The sequence below is a fragment of the Callospermophilus lateralis genome, unplaced genomic scaffold (genome assembly GCF_048772815.1).
Source record: "Callospermophilus lateralis isolate mCalLat2 unplaced genomic scaffold, mCalLat2.hap1 Scaffold_1552, whole genome shotgun sequence".
Lineage (NCBI taxonomy): Eukaryota > Metazoa > Chordata > Mammalia > Rodentia > Sciuridae > Callospermophilus > Callospermophilus lateralis.
The window spans coordinates 7,851-13,914 of NW_027512663.1; positions in this window are offsets into that span (position 1 = coordinate 7,851).

A 6,064-nucleotide genomic window follows, 5' to 3' on the forward strand; every position below is an offset into this window, starting at 1 on the left:
CAAAAAAAAAAAAAAAAAAAAGCTGATTTAGAGTGAGGAATCAGCAGTTTCCTCCCAGGATGAGTACATGGGAAGGTAAGTGGACCAAATTAGAGCTCAGCAACCAAGGAAGAAAGGAGGCAGTGAGCGGGTGGGACGAGTGGTGGTTGGACAGACGCTAGTACATTTGCTACATCTTTTCTGTTTTATAAAACACACAGATTCAAGAACCATCACATAATTTTCATTTCTCCCATGTAGATGAAAAAAAAAAGGCATTTTCATTAGAGGTTACATTTAAACTGCAAAGGACTTTAACTGGTCAAGGTAAAGTATCCTTTTCTCCTCATAACGTTGTGTGTGTCCAGAGAAAGCAATCTGGTCTCCTATATTGAAGGCTGAAACTTCCTTAGCTTCAAGAAGAACATGTGAGCTGAATTCTCTCAAAACCCGGACCCACAGGAGTTTTAGACCAAACTTATCCTGGATGGAGGAAGAAGGTGTATCTAGGGTTTGAGGAAGAGACAAGAGAATCAGCATGGGAAGTTCAATCTCTTGAGACTGAGGACTTGGGTAGGGTGTGGTGGCAAGTTCTACAGGGTGTGAGGCCCATCCCCACCCAACCCTCTGGAGATCACTGGCCATTTGAGGACTGTCCAGCATTGAAGTCTATATGGAGACTGAAGCCCCAGTGCTGTGGCCTGGAGAGCAGACTCTGACCAATGGAAACTTCTGTGGCCGCCTCTCGGAGCCCACCCAAAGCATGGGTACCAGTAGCAGAGCATGTAAATGAAGAAGCATCAGAAAGTCTGGCCTTATACAATCAGGACCCCACTCACTTTCCCAGTGTCCAGTGAATTCTTGGATTGTTATACTCCAGTAGAGACAGGGAGAGTCTTAGAGTGGACAAGGACTAATAGTATCTGCCCGCTATTCATTCATGCTTACTAACAAAAGTACTGTTATTCCAACTCTTTCTCCCAGTCTGTTAATGAGAACAGGAAGAGGTCATCGAGAGGCACTTCTGGAAAAGTTCCTGTGCTTCCTGGGCTTCTGGCTGGGAATGAGGAAATCGTGTCTACAAATCCAGCAGATATGTGTTAACCTCCAGGATGGGAAACCACTCACTAAAGTTGCAAAACAAAAGTATAAAAAGGCTCCAGTTCTGAGGACTTCCTGGAGCAACCATTGCCAGCTTAGGGCTACTTTCATGGAGACTTTTACACAAGAAATTAATCCTCATCACTTTTAGCATTATAGTTGGGTCTCTGTTACTAGCAGAGGCATTAACCACCTCACCAGTTTATATAATTCTCACAACAACCTTGGAACTATTATTATGACTGATCCCATTTTTTCATATGTTACGGGACTGATAAACCATGGATTCTGAAGTCAAGCATAGTTTTATCCATCTCTAAAGCATATACTTTTTACTATCAAGCTACCTGATACCTCAAGCTGGGATAGACACATTTATCAAAGAGAGGGATGAATGTAGATACCAGGGCAAAAGTCAGGTAACCAGAAACCAGTGAGAAGAACTCTTGGAAGGGTATGTGTGTGTGCATGCACGTGTGTGTGTGTGTGTGTGTGTGTGTGCACTAAGCTTCAATAAGTACAATCACCCTGATAAGGTTGCCACATCTATTTCCTATATTTTTTAAGATCTGATCATTGCACTTAAGATATTTCTTAGCTTGAAACCTCAAGTCAAAATTTAAAATATGCTTAGCAGTTAGTCTGCTAATTAAGTTAATTTAGATGCCAGTCCTGATAAGTCTAATCCTGAAGAAGAAATTTTGATCTGAATTAACTAGTTTAATTGTCTGCGAAGTTCAAATTGACCAAATAATTGCAAGTTAATCCTTTCATTTAATGCTGGGCACAGCCTCTTGCTTTGATTGGAAATGGGCCATTTGTATTCTTGGCGTTCTTTGCTTCTATGTAACAGGTATGACTCCTTTCACCAGCTAAGGGTGTAAATGTCCAGGGGCACTTGGAAATGTAAGGAGACTTCTGTTTTTTCAGATGGGCAATTTATTGGCATCCAGTGAGTAGAAGTCAGGTACACTGCTAAATGTACAGACTATCCCCCTCCAATGGAAATCTATCCAGGCCCCAAATGCCAACAGTTGTTGCTACTGAGAAACTGGGCTCTAGTCAAAAAGGACTTAGTGAGAGAATAATTGGGTACTTTAAATTGTTAATGACAGTCCAATTGGTTATTCCAAGATCCAAAGTCATACTTAAATTTGTCCTATTGAGGAATGGGGTCGTAGCTCAGTGGTAGATCGAGTAGTTGCTTAGCATGCACAAGGCTCTGGGTTCTATCCTCAGCATCACAATAAGTACATAAATAAAAGTGTCCTGTTGATTCATCAAATGAAGCAGGTAATTGATCATATTCAATTTCACTTTTCCATTGCAGACATAGCCAAAAAGTAGAGCTGATAGGTTTCTAAAATCCTTTATCTTTTCTGTTTCCAGTCTGTGTTTACCGGAAGGTCATTAAGTTGCTTTGCTTTTGAAGTGCATTTATTACTTCAAGATCTAGTGGTCTATTTAGTCTTTCTTAATGCTGTCTAGTGAAACATTAATGAGATGCTCACGCGTAGTCATAGAATTTGTCTGATTACTTCATTAATTTTTAATGAGCTTTCTGCTTACACTTCAGGATGTCAACATAGAAATTGGATAATGTAATTCTTTTTGGGTGGAGTGCCCCTAAATTTTGCTCTAAATTATTAATCATGTAGGCTGGGGACATTGAAAAGTCTTTTTTCTCATAAATTTAAATCTTTGACTACATAATTTCTATCAATAAATTCTATTCCCAGAAATTTCTTTTAATCAATTTTTTTTGTGTATGTGGCTGAAAACATCCAATTTTCTTCAAAATGCAGACTTTAGAATTTAAAACCTGAGAAACTGAAGTTCATTACACAATTCAACCTTGAGGCTACTGACAGGAAACATTATAATCATATCAGTTTCTTACAAACAAAGGTGAGTCATTGTTTTTAAATATTAATTTATGATTTTAAGAATCAAGGTAATATTTCTAGTTCAATATATTTACGTGCCTAGGTCATCTGAGTGTATACATATTATTTTAAAATTCTTATCATATGGATTTTGGGCAGAAATTTTCATAAATATTCTACTAGTTTTGCAACTATTGAATAATCTAAGTCCCAGGGTAGCAATGATTATAAGATTCCTCAGCCAGTAAGGTTTTTTTTTTAACCCCTGGGAACACCTCAGTACAAAAAAGAGGTTAAATCAGTTGTTCCAGTCAATAAATCTAGAACTTCTGCATCCCAGCTCTTTTCCAAGAGTGATAGCAACCATTTCTTTCCAAGAGAGCAGGATAATAGTGAAAATCAGACTGTAAAGGACTATAAAGACCCTTACATAATCCTGACTCTACCCAGGCGGATTACCCCATGCCAAAATGACAAACTAATTCCTGTCGATTCGTGGGAGCTGTAAATCAATTCACGCTCTGTGTTCCTGTGCTTAGCCTAGCATCATTATAAAACAGTACAAAGGAAGCATCCGTCGGAATTAATCAGCCACGGCTCGTCAACACAGGAGTGCAGTCCGGGTGACCAGTACTCGCAGCCTCTGCTAATCCAGTCATCATTGCTCTCAGCCGAAACCAATCGGTCTGACGGTGAGCCCTCTGCAGCACCACGCTACAGCAAGGCCTCCAGGAAACCCAACAAGTTGCCCCTCCCGGCCATGTGGATTCAATTGTTGGGGATGGAGGATGGCATCATGGCACTGTCTGCTGACTCTGCTGAGAGACAGGAGATCAAGATCAATGGAGATCAAGATACCAGCTTTATTGCTACTCAAGCCAGGCTACAAGAAGCTGCTTGAGCCCATCATGAAGTCAGGCTTCCCGTTCCCCTTTCCTGAGTCCTAGACAGATGCACCCCTGAGAGCAAGCCCTCTGCTGGGGTGGGGCTTGTCACAAAGCCTGTCACCAGGCGCCCTGTGGACAGGCTGGCTGAGAAACATGGATGTCAGTCACTCAGGACTCTTCTAGAAATTCTACCACTGGAAGGAGTCAGAGACGGAAGGAAGGCAGAGCCTTATCCAAAACTTCCAAGAGCCCGGAAGTTTCTAGCTCATGGGCTACGACTGAAAAACCAGAGGAGAAGATGACCCACCTCCCCACACTTCTCATCGCTTTCCAAAATGAGGGACTCAGGCTTTCAGTTCTTAGTAGACTTTAGGCACAGAAACAGAAATAGCCTTTATCAGTAAAACTGACTGTTTTTAAGATCATTTGAAAGGCACCATTGAATTGATGGCTCAGACAGAGCTGGGTAAAGAAATTCATCAATCACTGCTTTTTTTGTGAGGATGGCCAGATTCTATCAATCTGAATTACCGAGTAAATCTACAGTGTCTCTTGCCTTTGATGACAAAGACTAAACACTTACATAACAGTAAGGTAAAGGTAAGTTGGAGGGCTGGGGCTGTAGCTCAGTGGCAGAGCACTTGCCTCGCACATGTGAGGCACTGGGTTCGATCCTCAGCACCACATAAAAATAAACAAACAAAATAAAGATATTGTGTCCAGGTCTAACTAAAAAAAAGTTGGAAGTGATTTCAAACAGTGGTTCTCAAACCTGCACGTTAGAATCCCCAGGAGGTTTAAAAAGTAAATATTAAAGGTCATCCCCATTCCCAGGGATGACCTAAGGTGTGGGTGACCCAAACATCTGCATTCGAAGATTCAGGGTCTCCTAACTTGCAAAAGGGTTCCTCCTGGCAGGTACAGCCCCAGCTTGGCTCAGGCTGTTCCCCACTCCCTCCTCAGCTGGCCCTCTCTGATCAGTACCACAGGGAGGCAGGTTCCACCTAAGTCCTCTTAGGATTCTGAGGCCCAGAGAATTGACTTAAAATAGATTAATAGGAGAAGAACATACAAATGTATTACATAGACTTGTACATGGCATGGGAGAACTCAAGAGTAAACAAAGACCCCGAAAGTTGTTGCAGTCGATCACTTAATAGTGAACCGCACAAGGATAATAAACTGTGCAATGTGACAAGGCAAAGGAACTCGGGCTAGGGTAGTTAATCTGGTGAAGTAACCAGGAGGATGAGAGTTAGATTAATGAGGTTGGTTTTGTGTGGATTTCCCTGGGCTTCCACTTGCTGTCCTTGATAATAAAATGCTGTTCCTTTTGGTGTTGGGAAGGACATCACTCATATGAGGATTTCTTCTCTTGCTTTTAAGAAACAGAATCTGCTCAGAGTGCTCTTCTTGCATCTGCTATTTTTTTAAGTGCTTTTAAAATAGCCATTACGCCAGAGCCCTGTATTTGGGGTTGCATGCTTTTAATTTGTTCAGTACGAAATTGCATGAATATTCACAGCAGCCTTCTCCCCAGGCCCTACTCCATGATGCTGAAAGTAAAGCTTTGAGCTCTTGAGAAAGCCCAGAGTCGGAGGGAAACGGAAACGAGTGGAGCCGTAAAAGTACTGAGTTTGAAGCAGCGGACCCGGGAGCTGAGCTGACCCTTCCACACTGTGGAACGTCAGAGACTTCTGCTCCCTGGGTCTCTGTCTCCTCCTTTGATAAATATTGAACCACTAACATCCTCTGAAAACTTTTCAGTCCTCTTTTCATGCTTCAGTGGGATTAATGTACAATATCTTTGTTAGTCAGAAATAAACTTGTCATTCTATTTAGCCACCCCAATACAAAAATATACAACCCCCTGATACCACGCAGAACACTTGACCTTATGTTTCTCAGGTTAATATCACAAATAAAGATCACACTGAGATTTGATCCTGCATATATTCTTCGGTTCCACGTGGTAACTATTAGTTTTTTCATAATATACCTCCCTCCCTACTTATCAAGAAACCGATTTTTTTTTTTTTTTTGCTAAGTAAACAATGCCTCAATGAGTGTACTGACTGAAATTATCCTTCAAGCACAGTTCAGAAAATCCCTCCGGCCTCACCCCATCCAACTTCCAACCCTGGGACCTCATTCAGTTGTGATTATATTATTTGTTCATTGAAACAGTATTTACTGCTAGATGCTAGTGAT